At 39.2% G+C, this 23,517-nt stretch overlaps 1 protein-coding gene across 4 annotated transcripts in view; it reads right to left on the bottom strand.

Annotated features, from left to right (window-relative positions):
* Window positions 1–23,305, bottom strand: part of ATP2B1 (ATPase plasma membrane Ca2+ transporting 1) — a 131,935-nt gene extending 108,630 nt beyond the window's left edge. For 2 of the 4 annotated variants that reach the window (XM_043562020.1, XM_043562019.1), the window contains exon 1: window positions 23,033–23,303. The gene's annotated coding sequence lies outside the window, so the exon portion shown is untranslated. Of the gene's footprint in view, window positions 1–23,032 lie in introns of all 4 variants that reach the window. The other 2 variants (XM_043562022.1, XM_043562021.1) reach the window with 2 other exon arrangements.
* Window positions 23,306–23,517: the final 212 nt, after the last annotated feature.

Below are 23,517 nucleotides of genomic sequence, written 5' to 3' on the forward strand. Positions count from 1 at the left end.
AGCAATATTTAATTTTAATGCTTTTTCTGTCTAGGTATGGACTGAAAACACTGGTCACTGTTAAAAAAAAAAAAAAAAAAAACCTCTCTGAAATTCCCTTAAGCATCTGTGAAACTCGTTTTTCAAGTCAATCTTTCACCCTTTTTAGATGATAAGAAGGATTATTTTATACCCTAACTCCCCTGAGAAGATAAACCAGAAGCATATCCAGCTTAAACTGCTAGAAGTCTACTTCTGAGTACAAAATGGTGTTGCTTCCATTATCTACAATTCATCCCACTTTGACTTTGGTCTACTCTTTACTAGACCCCTTTCTCCAACTCTGGCCTCCCCTTCTACAAGAATAACTAATATGCTTTAGAGCACACTCTTATTTTAGTCTGCAGTTAAGGATATAAAAATTGTAACTGTATTTCCCTTTTGTATCCAGTGTAATGAAGCACATAGTAAGACCTTCCAAATAATCTCAAAAAATGGTTCTACATTAAGTACATTCTTTTTTTAAGAATTTTTTAATGTTTATTTATTCTTGAGAGACAGAGAGAGAAAGAGAGAGAGAGAGCGGGGGAGTTGCAGAGAGAGAGGGAGGAGAATCTGAAGCAGGCTCCAGGCTCTGAGCTGTCAGCACAGGGCCTGAAGCGGGGCTTGAACTCATGAACTGAGAAATCATGACCTGAGCCAAAGTCGGGCGCTTAACTGACTGAGCCACCCAGGCGCCCCTTAAGTACAATCTTTATTAAGAACTACTGACATGTAAAAATGAACCTTAGCCAACCGATCACATTCATAAACCACCTAATCAGCCTGACAACACTCTCTAGCTAGATACAGGCCATTTCCACATGCTTTATTATGCCTACATTGGTACACAGCATATCTGTGCTCAATCCCAGTGTGAAAACTACATGACTGGGAAGGGTTTTGTGTTTCAAGTATGTGACGTGTGTTTGAGTGCACAGATGCATGTAGCAAATTTACATTAGCTAAACTGGTAGTAAGTGCCACCTACAGTGGCAGCCCATATACTGAGAAAACAACTGGGTATACAAATAAAAGTATAATCCTGTCTCTACCATATATCCATAATTACTTTAACATTATATTGCTTGGGGTTACTTATGTTTTCTAGAAATACAAATTAGCCTCTTTGAACATATTAGGCAGTGAGGTCAAGACAGTGGTGAGTCTAATCACCTAGTCCCTTCCTCACCTAAATAACACTGACAATGTCATTTTCCTAAAGACACTACTACACAAAACATCATTTTAAAAAGGTATAAAATTCTCATTAATTAGAACTTAACCTGAATATTTAATTACAAATACATTCCAAATGTTCTTGGAAAAGCATAAATTTACTCATTTTCCCTCTTAACATACATGATCTGATGAAGAGTTGATAGTAAAAATTATAAAACTGGGGCACCCAAATAAAAAAAAGTTAAGTTTTATCCCATACACTCCATTTGCTAAGACAGAAAAATACTAATATTTGGGGGTAAGTTCAACAAGGCATTGAAATAAATGTTACCCAGCAATTTCAGTTGCTAGATTTTACAACTTATAATAATATTTGCTTTTACAATGTTTAAACAAAACCAAACATATTTCACATAACAGGAAGCCACTGAAAGATGTCAAAATGAGGCAAAACTCATACAGTGCATTCAAGATCATTCTTTCCATCAATTTGGTCGCATGCAGAATAGTAAGGCAGATGTTTAAAAAAAAAAAGTTCAAGAACATACAAGAACACTCCTACAAGGACCATCCTGCTGACCAATTAAGAAGATCCTATGCAGGCACCCAAAGAAACCTACCTTATCAATTTAGACATCATTCCAGATCAAAATCTTTGGCAAGCATCTAACTAAAAGAGATAAAGCCTTAAGTCAAGGTCATTTTTGTCTGCTTATTCTATCAGATGATGGACTTCTAGCACTTTCTTTCATTCAACCACTGAGGACCCATTTTATGTTATTCCGTAACTGAATTAGCTACAAAAGAACAGTTAAAGCCTATCAGCTGCATAAATCTTTTAGCTTATAAAATATCTGGAGACCGACATGAGTTTTTGCACAACTACAACAAACTGCAGATCAGAGAAGGGACCTACAAAAATTAAAAGTCAGAGGTCGAACTCTGGACTACTCACATTCATGAAAGCACTTAATCCCAAGTCTTACTCATTTAGCATCACTATTTACAATACATAAATGGAAAGACAATAAATTTCCATTTAAACACAACGGAGACTATCTGCCTTAACCAATACTGCCTTAACCAATACTGACTCAAGCATCCAGTGCAGCACTTGAAACTATGCTTAGCACAACGTAACTTTAACCCTCACCTATTCTTTACTCTGCTATATTAGTACTTCAATTCGTCCATCTCACCTAGCTTTTCATACACGTTAAGGAGATACTTCTTTGGATCATCCCCTTCATCTCCTACCCTTTCTCTATGTACAGTGCACACAGTGTTATGTATACAGAAGTTAAGCAAGTGTTTTCTAATATTAAATGTCATTGTAGAATAGTACAAATACAGGAGCTGTGATAGTCTGCACTGAATCCACACTGATCCTATGACAAACCTGAAATTCACTTTTTGAATTAAATTCTTATTGACTGCTTGAGTTTCTATAGTTGAAGCATAAATTGGATAGAAATTCCAGCTATGAACTTTCTGGATACTTGGATTCACTCTCGTAAGCATTTACTGTGCATCTAATAAATCCAAACTCTGATCTAGATGCTGTTTACTATTCAACATACCTATAATGATCAACATATCAAAATACATATCAGAAAACATACAGCCTAAATTTATTTTTGTACCAAAAATTAATAGCCTTATTTCATCCTAATAAGGCTGCCAATGCTAAAAACATTTCAAGCACACTTATTTTGAAATTTCCTTTAGAAATTTCACTAAGGTCACTTTTTCAAGAAAATATCCTTAGGGCACTTGTGTGTCTCAGTCATTTAAGTGTCACACTCTTGGTTTCAGCTCATGTCAGGATCTCATGGTTCACGGGATTGAGCCCCGCATCAGGTTCTGTGCTGACAGCAGAGAGCCTGCTTGAGATTTTTTCTGCCCGTCCCCCACTGGAGCATGCGCTCTCTCAAAATAAATAAACTTAAAAAATATCCTCAATGGCAGCAAATCTTCATGTTTTTAGAGATCTATCGTCAAGAATAATTTTGTAAATAAGTTTCATTAATAAGGTGCCTGGGTGGCTTAGTCGGCAAGCATCTGACTCTTGGTTTCAGCTCTAGTCATAATCTCACAGTTCATAAGTTCAAGCCCTGCATCAGGCTCCATGCTGACAGTGAGGAGCTTGCTTGGGATTCTCTCTCTCCCTCTCTCTCTCTCTGCCCCTTCCCTGCTCATGCACTCTCTCTCTCAAAATACATAAAAAAAACTTTAAAGAAAGGTGGATGGCTCACACTATATGTTATAGGGACACTGGCTAAATAATTGCATCACAGAAACTTGTTTATCCAAGGCAAGTGTCCATGAAAGATAATTTTGTAACATGGAACTTCCACTGTGGATTCAGAATGTCAACATCCTAAGCCCAAATGACTTGTTCAAATTTTTGAGATAAATTCAACCGAATCATGCTTTTTAAAAAACTAATAAACGTGTTTTACCATTTATTATTTATCACTTATTACTTTTGACCTCTGCTTTCTTGGGTCTTGCATGTAATGTTTTTCTACTACAGACCTTAACTTTTTTGCCTAGATAGCATGAGAAATATCACAATTCATTGACAATTACTATTTCCTCCTAATATTGCTGGTAGCATAAGTTCTCCCATTAAGATCAGTATAATATCAGGGGCACCTGGGTGACTCAGTTGGTTAAGCATCTGACTTCAGCTCAAGTCATGATCTCCTCATTCATGAGCTTGAGTCCCAAGTCGGGCTCTCTGCTGACAGCTCAGAGCCTGGAGCCTACTTTGGATTCTGTGTCTCCCCCTCTCTCTCCCTCTCTCTCTCAAAAAATGAATGCAACATTAAAAAAAAGAAAAACACATCAGGATAATATCAAGTCTTCATTGTTTGTCACTTTAAATGTGTGACACAATCTTCCCACAACCTAAGCAGAACTAAATTTAAATTTGGCTTTTCACAGTCAATATTTAGAGTAAGAATAAACCAAATCCCTAGCCTCTTGTATATTTTTCATCAACCCTTAGGTGAATAGATAAGCACTTCCTTCAACAAGATTCACGCAAGACCATTTTAATTCCAAGAAGAAAAAATGTACCTTTCGACATCAATTTAAACCTCTGGTAACATGTCAGAGGCCCAAAAGCGTATTAAAGCCGAAGCAGCAGGTGTCTAGGGAGTTACAGTGGGCCCATCACATGCCTTCTCTGCCATCAACATGTGAGAGGGTAAACTGACCCAGGTCTCTACCTACAGGGAAAGGAGCCATCACCTTACTTACAGGGCTGCTATACAGAATAAATGATATCAACTGCTATATGCAACACATTTCTTACACAATCCTTCCTCATTACTATAAAGGAAAATCAAATGCTTTATTCTCATGACCTCAAATACAAAGCCAGTTAAGCCAAATCCATTTTCTTTAACAAACACAGTGGGGTCTCAAGTCTGTGACTGTTACTAGGGGCTCACACTCGTCATGTCAAAAGCACTTATTTATTCAGCAGAATCAGGTTATGAGATATTTGTCCTAAGCTGAAACTTAGCCTTAAAAAATTTAATATTTTACATAAAATCTTCCAACAACATACCACAGAATTATGGTGGACAACTTTCAAAAGTCAAACATAATTAAACTGGCAAGTAATCACTGAGGAATACCACTCATTTTTTAAAGACCTACAATGTGCCAGGAACTTTGCTGGTCCTGAGGAATGAACCAACCTCATTCCCTTGAAAACTCTACCTATGGACTTACAAACAGACACTGATAATAAATTATATTTTAGAAATACCATATTTTCCTGGCTCAAATATATTTCAGGAATCATTCTTTCCACTTCCCAGCATTTTTAGCCCATGAAATAGATCCTTTACCCTTTTTTCCATGTTGAATTGGTGGGAATTTGAATCCTTAATTTTTCCTTTTTTAAAATATCTTTCAAAAATCTACAATTAAAAAGTAACACTGAAACCAAAATCTAGTTTTTACACAGACTGCTTGTCACACATCAGGCAAAGCAGTTTTTTTAAAAGGAACAGAATTTGCCACCCGTCAGATAATCACACAATTATCAAACTAAGGGTAGTGTTTCTCTTTTATGAATTAGCACTCCAAGTTACGATTACATTAAGGACAAAAAAGACATAAAAAACATAAAGACCATTAAAAATAACCTTGAGGGGCACCTGGGTGGCTCAGCTAGTTAAGCATCAAACTTCTCCTCAGGTCATGATCTCGGGCTCCAAGAGTTAGAGCCCCGTGTCAGGCTGTGTGCTGACAGGTCAGAGCCTGGAGTCAGGTTCAGATTCTGTGCCTCCCTCTCTCTCTGCCCCTCCCCCACTCATACTGTCTCTGTCTCTCTCTCAAGAAATAAATAAGCATTAAAAACAATTTTTTTAAAAACAAAAGTTTGAGTTTGGGGTGCCTGGGTGGCTCAAACATCTCACTCGATTTCAGCTCAGGTCATGATCTCAGGGTTCAATGAGATCGAGCCCTGTGTCAGGCTCCACGCTGTGGAGACTGCTTGGGATTCTCTCTCTCCCTCTCTCTCTCTCTGCCACCCCCCACTAGTGCTCTCTCGCAAAATAAATAAACGTTAAAAAAAAAGTAACATTGGGTTTAATCAATAGGAAATACAAACAAAACCTATATACTTCACTAAGTTTCAAAGTTATGGGTCAATTACAAAGACATTAAGGAGCCTAAGATCATAGAACGCAGGTTATAAAAAGCAACATGTTACCATGCTACTCTTCATCAATTGCTAAAATGATTTACATGACCTGTAACTCAGAAAAGGCTTGGACTCGGATTTTTCTGTATTGAAGAGAGTGGAATACGCCTATGATAATGCTTCCGTTAGTTAGTAAAAGTGTTTCTGCATGTGTATTTTTCATTTTACTCCCTACAACTACTATTAGATCAGTTTATTTTCTAAATGATGTTTCAGAATCAAGGAAACATGCTTTAGAAATTTTTTTTTTATGTTTATTTTTGAGAGAGACAGAGAGAGACAGAGTGTGAGTGGGGAGGGTCAGAGAGAAAGGGAGACACAAAATCTGAAGCAGGCTCCAAACTCTGAGCTGTCAGCGCAGAGCCCGACACGGGGCTCGAACGCACGAACTGCGAGATCATGACCTGAGACAAAGCTGGACGCTTAACCAAAGGAGACACCCAAACACCCAGAGGAAACACACAGTACAAAGTAATGGCCACACAGACATGGAAGTGACCTTGCCTAGGGAAGCTGGGAGAATGCTTCATCAAAGAAGTGACTCAGTGCTTCCCGAAGGAAGAGCAGTATTTTGTAATGTGAGGAATTCAGGCAAGGGGAATGTGATGTGCAAAGTGTGTCACAGAATAATGAACAGGCTGGTATGACTGAAGGTGATCATTGTCATGGCAGAGATGGGGCAGCACAGGTGGCTCAGAGTCTAACTGGACACACATGAATCCAGTAAGTGCCAGAAGGAAGCTTCTAATTTTCTAGATGAGCTGGGAAGGCTTCATCTTCACAAAGGAGTTCCATAAGGAGTCCCAAAAGATGACTGGTCCAGATGGGAAGAGCAGCACAGAGCTATTGTTTTTGAATAAAATTTTCCATGACTGTTTTTTAATAGGTTTTGTGAATTTTTATTTTTGGTTTTAAAAACCTCCTTTTCCACTGTCAAATGTCAATTTTCAATTCTTTCCTGTAATACTTGCACCTGCCTCTGAACAACCTTTGCAGTTTCTCCAGTTTTGGTTTTATCTGCAGTATGCCGGGAAATCAGTCATCAAAATGTTACAGGAATATTCTCAAGATGCTAGAGAACACACCTAGTTAACACCTAAAGTTGAAGTGAGGCACTGAGAGTTCTTATGCATGGACTTCTGGCTTCTGAGAGGACTTTCCTGCCAATTTCCTGGTTCTCCACTTGTTTTACATGGTTCAGGAAGACAGATAAATAATAGCCTTTGGGCTAGGAGGGAAATTACCCTACTCCTTCTCCCTATTCTTCTAGTCTCCTTCCTCCTTCATTCCTTCCCAATCAGAGGCATTCTAGATAGCAATTAGTTCAGTGATCTGCATTCCACAACAAGACCATTATTCACTGACCTCAACACCGCAGAATGCCATGATAGAGTTATTTTGGTACATTTTATCCTTTTACACCTATAACTTCTCCAAGTAACTAAGAGGTAGCACTTAAGAGAAAAAAACAACACCTGGTTTTAGTATTTAAACACATACATATATATTGATGTATAGCTACTAAATGTTAAAAAGTTACAGTCAACTACATACCTGTCCTATTCTCCTTCCTTTACCACATCCCACTTCTGTAGCTATCACCTTAAAGTTCTCAACACCACCATAACCCAGCAACTTTTGAGAAAATTCTTAGTGTGCATTTGCAGCTTTCAGCTAAACAGTGATCTGTTTAGGCCCCCCCCCCCAAAAAAAATCACTCAAAATTTCTTCCTTTTCAACTCCTTGGGGCATCTGCCTCATGGAGCTACCTGGTATTGAATACAGTGGAGAGGCATGGCCAAAGAATCTCTTCAAAAAAAGTTTTCCATCCCTTTGGGACCAAGATCTTCACCAATACAGCCTCCCTTTGTGAAACATTCAATTTGAATCTACAGATACCCAACAAGAATGGAGACCGTGAGGGCAAGTCCAAGATGATGACACAACTCAGAACTGATAGCCTGGCTCTGTACCTTGACTCCATGTGCAAATAAAGGAGAGCTCCACACAACTCAAAAAACCTCCAAAAGTAATAGTGACGGAAGGACAGCGATCACTATCAAGAGTTCTAAAAATAGCAAACGATGGTAGCAAAACTATTGAGGTTTGGAAACTTGACAGCAGAGTCCAAAATGCCTTTCTTCTTTGTAGAAGAAGAGTTGGAAACAATATATCCCCATTCATTACAGGAAGAGATCAAAGACCAGGAAGGAGACATGTGCACACACTTAACATCGGTTCCCTGGAAGCACACGGCACCTGATGAATCACCGCATAAAAAAAGAAACTGAGAAGGAACACTGGACACTGCGAGAGGCAAACTTAAAGCTCTGCTTAACAGTGTCTCTTCTTGGCAGGTCGCAGTTGTTACTGTCTAGCACAGTGATCACATAAATATTTTTTGAAGGAACGTATCTATCCAAAATCTTAAATTTTCCACTCAAAATCTGAGGATTAAAAAAAAGAAAAGCCAGATACGATGTCATAACTAGAGCCTGCTAGGACACTATCCTAAAACTCTGAAGTTTTATTTTATAAACAGTACAGAACCTCTACTAATGAGGATTAACTCAACATACATTTGCACTTAAAAGTTTAACGTTAGATTTTTGTAGTCTTCTCCTCTATTGAAGAAAAGATATATTAATCTGTAAAGAAACATTTTAGAAAAACTTTATGTATCACTGACATTTTGAAATAAGAGTAACACACATTTCTATGGGCTTCTTAGTATTCTATTCTACTTAGTAAAGTCTATCTATCCTACTCTCTAAAAGCAGGGATGGTGGAACTGTTTCAGAAAGGATTAATTTTATACAGCATAGTTATAACAAAGTATTTCTCATCTTCAACAGTGTCATTCAGCTGACATATTATTTAGCAGAACTTAAAAGAAATAGTGCCTTGTGATAAATTCTCACCACAAGCATATTATGGTTTCTAAGGAGAGACAGAACAAGCATTTTACTGGAGTCCAATGTCAGTGGATTCATGCCCAAGACAAGACCCAAGATGCTCATTCAAGAGTCATTAAGAACCTTACAGGTAGAAGGCATTGTGCCAGGGGTGAGCAACAGTAAGATGAACAGACCTGCTATCAAACTGAGTATCACAAACATGTAAACAACAACAAAATAGGAGTCTTTAAAAATGCTGTGAGAATTTGATAAAGCAAAGCAAGGACCCAGAATGAAAGGCATAAACTGTACACATAGCAAGAAAAGACAGAATCCCAAATACCTAACCAGAAGAAAAATCTTAATGAAGAGATAACTACCAAAACCCTTTAAATCCAGTAATTACAGGGGCGCCTGGGTGGCGCAGTCGGTTAAGCGGCCGACTTCAGCCAGGTCACGATCTCGAGGTCCGTGAGTTCGAGCCCCGCGTCAGGCTCTGGGCTGATGGCTCGGAGCCTGGAGTCTGTTTCTGATTCTGTGTCTCCCTCTCTCTCTGCCCCTCCCCCGTTCATGCTCTGTCTCTCTCTGTCCCAAAAATAAATAAACGTTGAAAATAAATAAATAAATAAATCCAGTAATTACAAAGGAAATAATCAGAGATGAAAATAAACTATAAATAAAGGTGTTTGTTGAAGGATTATTTAACATAAGAGAAAATCTCAAAACCCAAATATCCAATAACAAGGAAATTTGCCATAGGATGGAATACTACAGTGTTTAAAATGATGTTAATGAAAAAAATTTAATGACATGAGAAAATATTATAGCTTTTAAAGGCACACAATTATACCTACACTACCTCAAGCATGTTAGTAAGTGTACAGATTTTTTAAAGGATCAAAAATAAACACAAGCAGGATCATGAGTGTGTTTCATTTTTACATTGGTCTATATTCCCCAAACATTATACCACCAGTGTTGTTACATCTTAAATTGGTAAAAAAAAAAAAAAAAAAAAAAAAAAAGTTATGTAAGTCACTGTATTTTACGATGTTCCCTTAAACCCATTAATAACTCTTTCCATTTTCGGTAGTATCTCTCACCCCAAAATTCCACAGAACCCATGCTTTAAACAGATTAATGTTTATAAAGGGTATAGAACAATACCTGGCAGGTAGAAAGCAATACAGTGGTGTTCACTTTATTCAATTATTCTATTTTTTAAATTAATTAATTAATTTTTAAATTAATTATTTATTTTTTCATATGGAATGAGCTGGGGGAGGTGCAGAGAGATAGTGGGAACAGAAGATCTGAAGCGGGCTCTGTGCTGATAGCAGACAGCCTGATGCAGGACTCAAACTAAGGAAGCATGAGATCATGCGTGACCAGAGCTAAAGTCGGATGCTTAACCAACTGAGCCACCCAGGCGCCCCTTTTCCAATAATTTTAAATACCCTTTATCTAAGTCAAAGTCAGTACTGTGTTTTAGAGCCAGCTGGTCTATTTTTCATGGCACTTTGGTAAAAGAACAGTAGCTTTTGGGTTTTTTTTTTCCTTTTTGAATTCTAACATCTCTCAAGAGTCAACTGCTATCTCCCCCTGAGGTTCCACTTCCTTCACAAAAAGAGCAACAAGGAAGAAATTTAGTCAAATATCAAGTTCCTCAAAGGGAAGATAAGAAATTAATGAAGGGGGTAGAATTCTGAAATATGGCTAATTCTTAAGACACACCTACAAAAGTGTACTCCTTAACAGATTTATTAAAGAGTCTCTCACAAGTCAACACTTCATGGGATTAAACTCTTTTAAGACTAAGAGCATATACTTATCCAGATGAAGAAATGGAGAAATCACATACCAGACTCTTATTAGGGAAGAGCACTATATATAATTATTTGGGGGAAAAAATGTCTTTACAGGTTTTTATGAGCTGCTTGGGGTGTGGGAGAAGGAGTGGTGGTGGTGTGGAACATCCCATAGAAACTCAAGAAACCAAAGATGGCAACCAGCTGTTCTACCTAACAAAGGAATGATGAATTTGAACTTGCAAAGTAGAAAACTTTCAGGAGAAATCAAGGCTCTTGTGTTGTGGTGGACTGTTTTATTTTTAATCACGTCCACACTGCTCACTTACATTTTTGTAAAAATTTATTCTTTTACCCAAAGTAATACTGAATTCTGAATCTAAGTTGCCCAAGAATGTACAGACACAAGAAGTGAATTACAGATGGATACCTGGGCTATCTACACGTATCAACTTAGTCCATACATGCATTCATTTTTGAAAACTTATATGTGCGTAACATTCATTTAGAGAAACTGATCTACAAGGATTATTTTTTATTTTTATTTTTTATTTTCGTAAAATACGAGCATCTCTTTTAGTCTCCTTACTCCATTCTCCACTCAGAGGTCATGAGAAATAGGTGCCATTCATTTTAGTACGTAAGCCCATCTCTACAAATAATGTTGCAGTGCTCCAGCTTGCTTTTTCACATTCAGGTGTTATTAATGGCTATACACAATTCTTCCTCCCACTCCCAACACAAACATAAATGTTTCCTGAAGAACTTTTATCTGGAGTATATAAATAAACTACAAATCAATTAAAAAAAAAGGCAGACAACCTAATTAAAAAGTGAACAAAAGATACGAATGGATAATACAGGTTACTTGAATTGAAAATGTCCATCAACAGATAAATGGACAAGCACGTTGTGGTATACTCATAAAAGCAAATCTTTATTAGCAATACCAAAAATTGAACTATGAATATATGTAGCATGGGTGAATTTCAAATAACTATGCTGAAGGAAAGCCAGAGCAAAAAAGAGCACATACTGTATGATTCCATGTACAAGAAAATTCTAGAAAATTCAAGTTAATCTATAATGACAGAAAGCAGATAGGTGGTTGCCTGAGGAAAGAAGGAGACAGAAAAGGGAAGAGAGGGAAGATTATAAAAAAAGCACAAGAGGGGCGCCTGGGTGGCGCAGTCGGTTAAGCGTCCAACTTCAGCCAGGTCACGATCTCGCGGTCCGTGAGTTCGAGCCCCGCGTCAGGCTCTGGGCTGATGGCTCAGAGCCTGGAGCCTGTTTCCGATTCTGTGTCTCCCTCTCTCTCTGCCCCTCCCCCGTTCATGCTCTGTCTCTCTCTGTCCCAAAAAAAATAAAACAAAACGTTGAAAAAAAAAAATTTCAAAAAAAGCACAAGAAAAATTTTAGGGGAGTGGCTGTGCTCATTAACTTGACCATGGTGATATTTCCACTGCAATATACATATACCATCAAGTTTGCCATTTTAAATATGTGCAGTGTACTGTACATCAATCATTCCTTAATGGAGCTGTAACAATTTTTTTTTTTTTAATTCTGAAAGAACAAAACAGAACACAAACTAAATACGAGTTCTGGATTCACACGTGGGACTTTCTGACTATGGAGTTCACTGTAGGGTGCGTGGAGATTTTTTTTTTTTTTTTTTTTGGACAAACCCTCACACAAGCACAGAGCCAATGCCAGAATCTTTAGGTCCTTTCTCCAGAGCTGGTCAGTCCTCAGAGAAGGCAACTATAAGTCTAGCCGGCAGCCTGAAAGCTAAGTGAGGGAAGAAGGCTGCAGATCTTAACATAACATGTAAACTCACACATTCTCACATTCCAGTATATCTTTGGTAGGGAGCAGAGTTAAATGCCAGTTATATTCCACTTCTTTAACTGGAAGTCTTAGATAAATACATTTATCGAAAAGCTAGATCATTTTCATGAATGAAACTGCCTATCACAGACGAAACATCAAATGATGATAAACTAGTTACAAGACAAAATTAGAAGGCAAACCTAAAAGAATAAAGAATTAAATGGTTGAAAATCTGGGGCAGAGTGGGGAGAGAAGATCTACAACGGCCATTAAAAAAACTTTAAGTCAACACTTCCAAGAAAAACAAAAAAACAAACAAACAAAAAACTCCTTGACCTTATATTTTTTACTTTTTTGGAGGTAACAAAGAAACCCAGTGATTTACCCAAGGTCACTTGGCTTTTTACTGGTGAAGATAAAATTCAAATTTAATGGGGCGCCTGGGTGGCGCAGTCGGTTGAGCGTCCGACTTCAGCCAGGTCACGATCTCGCGGTCTGTGAGTTCGAGCCCTGCATCAGGCTCTGGGCTGATGGCTCGGAGCCTGGAGCCTGTTTCCGATTCTGTGTCTCCCTCTCTCTCTGCCCCTCCCCCGTTCATGCTCTGCCTCTCTCTGTCCCAAAAATAAATAAACTTTAAAAAAAAAAAAAATTCAAATTTAAATCTGGAGCGATCTTAACATAACATCACAGAGTAAAAACCGAAATCAGAAGTTTTAGGTCCAGTCACCCATACCATAAAGACACAGGAATAGTCTGAGAAAGGTGGGTATTCCTAGCAAAAGGAATGATGTGGCAAGAGGTCCAGAGGCAAAAGTAGATCAGGTAAGTTCCAGCATTCAATTACATATATAAAAAGAGCTGAGTTTAATAAGCTCAAACGCAGGTGAATTGAAACTTTACTCTAAATCCACTCTGTGTTCAGGGAAGGATTGCCTGATAGATGTTTGTTCTTCTGATACCAGACATTCAGAGGATCTGATGCTAGGTTATCTCCTTTTCCTAGACTCTGCCATCACCTCTTTCCCATGTCACAGACTGACCTTCCTTGTTTTCAGTCCTCTCTTTGCATTATTGCCCTTTAACTCAAAAGTTCTCCACCACGGTACTAGTGTCAGGATTGTCCAAAGACCCTGGCTTGTGATTTACTTTTTTTTTTTTTTAAAGTTTATTTATTTTGGGGGGGCAGGGCAGAGAGTGAAGGAGACAGAGAGAGAATCCCAAGCAGACTCCACAATGTCAGCAAGGAGCCTGACACAGGGCTTGAACCCATGAACCATGAGATCATGACCGGAGCCAAAATCAAGAGTCAGATGCTTAACCAACTGAGCCACCCAGGCACGCCTGTGATTCACCGTTTAAACAAAGACTACTTAAAGCATCTTTTACTTCATTTTAGGCATAAGTAAGGGAGAATGAATTATAGCAAAAAACTGAAAATCTCACATAACTCTAGGTCCTAGACAGGCAGCATGGAGTAATGTGCAAATGTCATCCATGTGTGTCCCAGGAGGAAAAGATCATGCCCTAACCCATTCTACTTTTGCTAGCTTCACTGATTTCTGTCTTCACAGATTCTTTTTATTTTTTTTTCACTATCAAAATCATTCTACACTCTTTAGATCAGCAATTTTAGTATGATTACTATTGCCATGTTAAAGCAGGAGCAAGTCTCAGAATTCCTTCAATAATACCTTACCAATAATTAGGTCTATACAATTTAAAAGGGCTGGAAGAACAATCACTGGAAAATGAATGAGCTCTGGAGAGAAAATTTTCTCAAGTGTTTTTTTGTAATATAACAGCTTACATAATAACTCTATTTAAATCTATATTAAATTGCTTAAATGTTTGACATTATAAGTTTATGTATTACATGAACATTTAACAGAAATGATAAAGTCAATTAGAGGCTTTCCTTTCTTGACCTAAGGAAGGCAGTTAGTATAATTACACTATGCTTTAAACTTTAACACAGACCTATACCTATAACTTCTTCCTGATGCCTACAATGATCCTGCACCAGCTCATGAGCTAACAGTTCCCTCTCAGTTCATGGAAAAGAACTCTCTTGAAAAAATTAGAACCTGCAGTAAACATACATTTAAAAACTTGGCTCCAACAGGGGTGCTTGGGTGGCTCAGCGGATTAAGAGTCCGACTTTGGCTCAGGTAATGATCTCATGGTTTGTGGGTTTGAGCCCTGTGTTGGGCTCTGACAGCTCCGAGCCTGGAGACTGTTTCAGATTCTGTGTCTCCATCTATCTCTGCCCCTCCCCTGCTCATGCTCTCTCTCTCTCTCTCTCTCAAAAATAAACATTAAAAAAAAATGTTAAAAACTTAGCTCCAACAGTATTTCTATCAATAAAGAGCAACAACAAGGGTATCACGGTTTATACTTTAAACCATAATATGGGCTTCAAATTATTGCATTTTACATCATGCAATAAATATGCTAATGGACTACAGATCCAACAAACACATCTGAAGAACACCCATCGTGATGAAAGAAGTCACAGAAATAATGGAAAGGTGAAATTGGTCATTTTACAGTACAAATTTTTGCTAATGTAATGATTCATTACAATCAGAATAAAACCTAAAAGACTAATTACTAAACTGAAATTAAGAAATGGAGGACTTCCAATATAGAAGATAAATTCTATTGTCCCAGCAACATTCTGTGGAATATGGTTGTTTTCCAGAAGTAAAACAGGTTGTCCTACAAGTCCATCTAAGTTAAAACTACAAAGGGAAGGGTCGTCTGGGTGGTGCAGTCGGTTAAGCATCTGACTTCAGCTCAGGTCATGAACTCATGGTTCATGGGTCCGAGCCCTGTGTGGGGCTCTGTGCTGACAGCTCAGAGTTTGGAGCCTGCTTTGGATTTTGTGTCTCCCTCTCTCTCTGCCCCTCCCCCGCTCATGCTCTGTTGGTCTGTCTAGAGCTCTCTCTCAAAAATAATAAACATTAAAAAAAATTTTTTTTAATAAATAAAAACTACAGGGGTAAAAAGGCTTTTTAGAAATTTACCAAGAAAAATTCCTTAACCTTATCTGCTTTCCCTTAATGCAAGCTACACAATATCTAAGTCCTTAATCAATATGCCAAAAAATACTGATTGGACATTTGCTAAAGTTTTATATATCCTCAAGAACCCATGTTCTTATCTCAACTCCTCTATATTATTTCCAAATGAAATAATGACTAAGACAAAAAGGATTCATAAAAAATGGAAGGGTATGACCCAGGCTACAAATGCAGAGAAATTCAGACAAGAAAATTAATGAGTGATGATTGAGAAAGGTAGACTAATGCTGAGTTCTGAAGGATGGAACACTTAGACAAGAAGATCGAGGCTCCTATCAGGTGAGAGGAAAAAACATAATGACAGCAAAGGTAATGAGAAGGGTGTATATGGAAGACTGCCAGACTGTGACTGTCACAGAGTGGGCAGTGGACAGCGCTAAGTTACTGCAGCACTGTTCTCAGCTGCAGGAAACGTGATTCCTAGTGTGACCTACGCGAATGGCACCCACTGGAGGTGTACAAAGTGGTGATTCCATTAAGTAGTATAGAAAAGTGGGGATCCTTTTAGGTAATATAGAAAAGTAACAGGTGGGATGATCCACTAAAAGGGATTCTGTGAAACGGGAGCAAAACAGTAAACACATTTACAGAGATTCAGTAAACACATTTACATAGATTCAGTCCATGTGAGCACAGCAAAGGACAGGAGAAGAACCAAAGGGAAAACTGCATAAACCAGCAATCTTGGATGTTGGTTTTGCCCCTCTACCCTTATAAAACCCCTATTAATATTTCTTAGAACCAGCATTCTAACAGACACTTTGGAAAATACTGAGCTACTTTACAAAAGGCCTTCAAAGTCAAGGTGCGTGTTGATAAAGAGAAAAATGAGGAACCGTTAAAAGTTTTAGTGACGAAATGACAGCAGGAAAGCTTTTTAAAAACAACAAAAAAGTTCTGGCACAAATATGAAGGGTAGATTAAAGCAGCAGATCTGAGCATTTTCAGAGTAAAAAAATTGTTTAATATCCTTCTGGGAGCAAACTCACTGAATTAGTACAGTGAACAATAAATCCACAGTTAATAACGAAGTTATTTAAAAAGCATCTTTTAAACAAGCAAATCCTTTTTAAGATCTATTTTTCAGAAAATACAATTTTTTCTCCTAAAGTTACCAGGTTTTTACAGTAGTCATACCAGTTTACAGTTAGGCAGTATAATCTCAGATTTCACAATGTAAGCAAGCACCGGTCCATTCAAAACTATCCTTATTCTTTCCCCCAGAGGCCCAGGTGACAGTAATATTAATACAAAGCAGATATCCCAGATTTTGAGATACCATATTGTTGTAAGTTATTGTACCTTAAAATACCAAATAATGTTTTTAGCAAAGAGTTAACTAAAACACTGCATACTGTTTAAAATAGTTAACACTATCCTAGGAAAATTTTAATAAGAAATAGCTTCAAAAGAATATGGTTAACAGTTTACCCATAGTTTATCTGGATCTCTCTGCCAAAACTCTTTATTAGTTTCAATTTCTACAGTCATTTGTAAATTATAACCCATAATTCCTAAATATATCCTAAAGCACAGCCAATAAGTCTAACTTTTTGGAACAACAACAAAATGCTCAACACAGTCTTGAAATGGATTTACTTTTCAATTAATTTCATTATAAAATGTATTTTAAATACAGATATGTAAGCTATTTACCATCCTGTTATAACAAAGCAAAAACAACTGTATTTTAAGACTGGTTTTAAATAGAAAGTAATCCATATGTGGTATATAATATTAGATAAAATAGTTTAAAAAGTCAAATCAGTTTACATCGACTGGACCTTATAGTAGAGGGCTAAACAAACTGCTGTACAAATTGTTATTTAACATTTAAGTAAAAAGAGCAGTAACTTGCTTTAATGCACAGAATAGTAAATTATCAATTAGTCTTATTCATATTCTTGAAAAATCATTAGGCACTAACCTGCTGCTTTTGAAGGAACAGCTGCTTGTTAACTGAAATTCTAAGGACCACTACTTATCCACCAATGTACGTCCTTTTAAGGAACATACAAAATTTTTCTTTCTACCAAAAAATAAGAGCTAGACTAAGCATAAATATACAGTACTGTCCTGACATAATATGCATTATTTTCACAAAAATAAGTCCCCATGTTCAAGTCATTTGGAAATGGCAGACACTGGGGCATGAAAACAAAAAGAATGTTCTTTGTCTAGGAGTTTACATTTAATAATAAGTAACTTAATAAATAATCACAGATGGATCTTCTGAAAGAAGACAGTGAACAAAGATAACAAGAATATTTTCAATTTACCAGGTTTACAACTGTTACAAAACCCACCAAGTCCACAAATCAAACTTGGCTATAAGAGTCAAAATTGTTTGAAAGCACTAACTCTGCTATGTTCCAAGTCAAACAAATCAATGATGCCCTTCTAATTTATAAAGGCATTCCTACTGCATCATATAATTTTAACCTAGTTATAAATTTAACATGTTTCTCAAAATACAGACTACGGGGCCCCACCCCAAATGTGCTGAATCAGAACTGCAGGGGCAACGCCAGGGAATCTGCACTTTGAATAACTCCCCCAGGTAATCTTCATGCACACTAATGCTGGAGAACCACTACTTACTTGCCTTGTGAGATTTATAAAAAGCTTTTGTATTTGAGGAACTAAAATCTCCTTGTTTGGGACCTTTGTAAAACTAAATGACATTACAAATTAATATTTCAAAAAGACTCAGGTAATATGTATGTTTGGCAGAAAAACAAGTGCATTAAAAAATTACAGCAGAAATTAAAAGAAACTTGTAGCATAGGCCATTTTAACACAAGATACAAGACACCCTTAAGTATTTCAAAGACCAACAGGTCTTTGAAAACAAAATTCCTTACTTAAGAATGATCCAATCCACAATATTAAAAATATAGTATTTCAAATATGTTCAAATACATTTTACTGAGCTGTTAAGTAAATCAGAGTATGAACTGTTTACATTATACCAAATATAAGCAAGAGTATATGTATAAAGTTAAACCCAAACAAATCTATTTATATTACACTATTAAATTTATTCTGATCAGAAACTGATTTTTCATAAACTTACATAACTTTCACAAACTTACATAAAAACATGTATAATGGAAACAGCAATGGAGCAAAACCAAGAAGCCACCTAGAGTCCAGTTCTGGCTAATCTAGCTGTTAGCTATGTGACTGTGGGGCCTAGACAAATCAGTTTACCTAACTGGGGTGGGGGGGGAGGGACTACCGATTTTACTCATCTCACAGGATTATTTATTGTGGACTCAAATGAGGTAGTACATGTTATATTCTGAAATACTGTAAAGCACTTTACAGACCAAAAGCATTATTACTGAGAGCAAAATCTGAGAGATACTATCTTTAGGAGCTTGCTCTAAAACAATGAAGAACCTAAAAATTACCTTTCAGGTTCAATTAGATATTGGACATTAATTGTGTATTCTGTAAATTACCAGTAAAATTCACATAAATTCACTTCAGTTACCTGTGTCCCCATTTATAACAGATCTATTTCATGTGTAAAGATAGAAATGAAATTAAATGGGCCACCAATTGATAACTGTCAGTATTGGTCACTGAGTATATCATTCTCTGTACTTTCTCATGACTGGCAATTTCCATAATAAAACTTTTTTTAACAAAGCAACAACGTACATGCGTGTTTATGTAAAACACTTGTAAAAGCTAAAAAAGAAATCTTTTTTTTTAAATTTTTTTTTTTTTCAACGTTTTATTTATTTTTGGGACAGAGAGAGACAGAGCATGAACGGGGGAGGGGCAGAGAGAGAGGGAGACACAGAATCGGAAACAGGCTCCAGGCTCTGAGCCATCAGCCCAGAGCCTGACGCGGGGCTCGAACTCATGGACCGCGAGATCGTGACCTGGCTGAAGTCGGACGCTTAACCGACTGCGCCACCCAGGCGCCCCAAAAGAAATCTTTTTAAAAGTTCTCTTTCCAAATATTTTTCCCATAACTACTCTGTATCATTTGCTTTTGACGTTACCACAGATTCTATATATTCCAAAACAAGCTACTCACATTACCCTTTTATATATCATGACACCGACTAGATAATAACATTCCCCTCCAACTGGGCAAGTAAAATCTTACCCAAGCTGCAAAAATTTAATTCTTAGGTTTTTGCTCCCTGATCTTTACTCCTTTACGTTTTTGCTCATTTGTTACAAAACTCAGGAATTAAAAAATGAAAACAAACCAATTTCAGCTGCATGTCAATGCAAAAAAGTAAGAAAGAAAGGGGCAAATACTCTTTTTGTTGTTGTTGTTAGTACATAAAAGAGTGACAATTGTAACTGGCCATTCATCTTAAAACCTGTTGACCTATACAACTCAGTTCACAAGGTAAGAGACTGTTTCATCCAAAATTAAGTTAACATGTCTGTCAGACAAAGGAATTTGGTAAATTTAACCCCCAAATTGAAGATTCTATCAAATTATGCATAACAATGTATAATTACATATATCAACCTAATTGCTCAACTAATGTCCTTAACATGAGGCCATGTTCCACAGACTGAAAAAGCATAAGCCACTCTTCATCTCAAATTTTGTGTTCAATTTTAACTTAATGAAACATCTGTAGGTGAACAGCTTATGGTTTACAGTAGTCTATGAAGAAACTGCAAGTGTTCAAATTAAACCTTAAATACAGATAGAAGGGCAATAATATCTTGTGGTTGATGATGAAAACCATTTGGTAATATCCACACACTCAGTCATTCATTACATGAGCTAAATCTTTATTTCTTCATATTACATCTGTAGTAATAATTATCAAAAAGTATCCTGTGCCTAAAGAGACAGTGTACCTTCAATTTTTGATCGGGGGGGGGGGGGGACAGGGGGGAGCAAGTGGGCAGGGAAGGGAATCTCACCAATTCAACTGTCACTACATCATTTATTTTCTGAGCATTAAAAACTCCATTTATTTTTGTATGAGATGCATTTGAAAGGAGCCATATATAGAAACCACTTTTCCCAACATGGTCTTTAATAACTTTGAATGTAAGAACTCCTGCTGGAAGTCCTCATTTATATCATTTAAAAACAAGTAACTGTAAAACTTGCAGTAAAACCATAAAAGGCAAGCTGTTCCAAGATGAAAAACAAAGAAGAATTACTAACTTTACTCAAGGTTCATAAATTTACAGATTTTTTGCATCTTTACTGTAAAATCTGTTAACAGAATATACGCCGTATTAAAAAAAAAAAAACCGAAACACTTGCAAAACCACTATCATAACGGTAGGTACCTTTATTTGGTGGCAATAGCTCATTTTAAAGATCTATTTACAATGCAGCTATTTCCTTATTTCTTTTCCTAAGTAGGTCCAGACTATCATTACTCCTATTATCACAGGCACAAATCAAAACTAGTTTCTCACCTCGTATCTCAGAATCCTATATTAAGTCACAAGCGTCAATTAAAAAGCAGTATTTCCCATTGAATGGCAGGAACCCCCATTAACACACAAAAAATTAAAGACAATTTCACCTTAACATCTAAATGGAGATGTCATAATGATAGCCGCAACAAAAACCAAGAAGGCGTACTCTGAATTTTCACCATTTTAATAAAAAAAAAAAAATCACGAAATTTTAAATTAAAGGTGGCGCTCTGTCCTCAACTCACCCATTGTGACTCACTTTTGCAGACTATATGGTAGGAAATAACAGTTACTTTTCAAAGATCTTTGCAGTTACACCCAAACCAAAATCAGGACAGAGATCCACCCTTAATTACAGCAATTTAACTGTCTCGTCCAAAGCAAGGTAGAAACTAAAACGTCCCCCTGAAATCATAGCTAAGTGAGCCCATTTCATGTACTGGTTTTCAAAGATTCCCTTTAAGAAAAACGTTTCTATCTACTTGAAATTTGAACTCACCAGGGTGGAAAAGAAAAAGGTGGGGGCGGGGGACCCAAATGAAACGCACCAGTAAAAAGCAGATTCTCCTCCAATCCCTCTAATACCCCCAATCCGCCTCCGCCACACGCAAGGACAGGGAGTCGGAGGAAGGCTAGCGGCAGGGCAAGCGGTGAAGGCCCTTTATTGACTCACGTGGGCCACCATCCAAAGGGTTACACACCCTCTGCTTGAGGACAGCCTCATACAAAGCAGGTCCTTAAAAGTACTTCTTATTATAAAATACACCCACGTTGAGCAAGAGCTTTATTTTAAAATAAGACTGTCCTCAGGTGGGGGAGGTTAAACACAACAAAGGCTTCCATGTTGAAAGACAATCCAGATATATGCATATACTTACACACATATGGGGAAAAAAATCCATATAACTAATTCATCGTGAACAGCAATCGATACTAACAGGAGCCATTAGATTATTAATAAACCCAGAAAAGTAGCATGCATAACAGCCAAAGGTGACTGCTGTGCTCTAACCCCAGGGAAAGGTAAAAATTTGCGTGTGGTATAGGGTCCAGCCCTCCCCAGATTTACAGACCCTCTTTGACTTCCCTTAGCACGGCCCTCCCACCCCCAGCTCGGCACCAAGCACCGTTGCACCGCACAGGATGCGAGCTCTCCCAGCGCTGCGAGTCCCGCAGAAAACTGGTGAATGAAATCTGCACGGACACCAACCTGGCTAGTGACCGCGGCGCAGAACCAGGGGTCGCTAACTAGCTTAGCCAAAGATTCTCCTGCAGGATGGGATAAAGAGAGCACACCCCCACCCCCGCAACTGGAATGCGGTTCTTTCTTACTGACCCTTTCCAAAGGGGGAGTGGAGGACGCAGGGCTTGTGGGTTGGTGTTTGTTTTTCCTTTTAAACTAAGTCCAAAAAACCGAATCGGAAGCAACCGTCAACATCCTGGGGGGGCCAGAAGACGCCGGGAGAAAAGCGAGGCTGCTCCTTAGCTCCCCGCGGAATCACCGTCCGGTGTGACAACGCATCAATCAACCAGCCCCGGCCGGGGGACGAGTAGGGGACCCCGCTCTCAGCTCGCGGAGCGCCAGTGGGGCCGAAGCTGGGGATTAGAGGGTGACCCTCCTGGGGCTTGGGGAAAGAGTGCAGGGCACCGCTGCCCTCAAGGTCACCACACGCCGGGGCGGGGGCGGCCGGCAGCAAGATGGGCTATGGCGCGGCCGAGGCGGCTGAGAAAAGCCAAAGAGCTGCGGGTGTAGACACGAAGCCCCACCGAGCCCCGTCCCTCGAGCTCTGGGCGGGGACTCCCGGCCGGTCCCGGCGCTGAGGCGCACGCCGAGGAACCCGCTCACCTTTATGATCTCCCGGGGCGAGCGCGGCAGGAGACAACCTGCGAGGGGCGCCCCGAACGCCCCCGCCAACTTGTCCCGATTGCGCCGCAGTCCACTGAACACCCAGCTGTCAAGACCCCAGCCGCGACGCCCCGACCTCGACGTTCCGCCCGGCCTCCCCCGCAGGTGACCTGACCCGCCGCCACCGCCGCGGGCGGGTGGCAGCCGCCACTCACCTCGCCCGGCAACAGGAACCATTTTCCGAGGGGGGAAGGAAGGGGAGGCTGCAGGAGGGTCGGGGGTTGGGGGTGAGAGCGGTGAGGGGCAGCGGGAAGCACGGAGAGTGGGGCTCGGTCCTTCGCTCGTCCGTAGCCGACTCGCAGGGCTCGGGGCGCCACGCGGAGGTGCGGCTGCACCTCGAGGATGAGGCGGCCGCGGAGCCCAGAGGCTCGGCGTCCACCAGCCGGGGCTCCCTACTCACGCTGCACTGCGAGGAGGCGGCGGCGGAGGAGGAGGCGGCGCCCAGCCCGGCCCCCGCCCAGAGCCCGGCAGCCGCCGAGTGGCCGCCCGCGTCCCCGCAGGACCCGCCTCCTCGGCTCCGCAGAGCCGCACACAGGGCGCGCCGCGCTCAGCACGGGCAGCTCCGCCAGCCTCACGCCGCCGTCCGCAACAGTAGGGGCGGGCGGGGTGCAGCCCCCTTCGTGAGCACCGCAGCCCAGTC

The sequence above is a fragment of the Prionailurus bengalensis genome, chromosome B4 (genome assembly GCF_016509475.1).
Source record: "Prionailurus bengalensis isolate Pbe53 chromosome B4, Fcat_Pben_1.1_paternal_pri, whole genome shotgun sequence".
Lineage (NCBI taxonomy): Eukaryota > Metazoa > Chordata > Mammalia > Carnivora > Felidae > Prionailurus > Prionailurus bengalensis.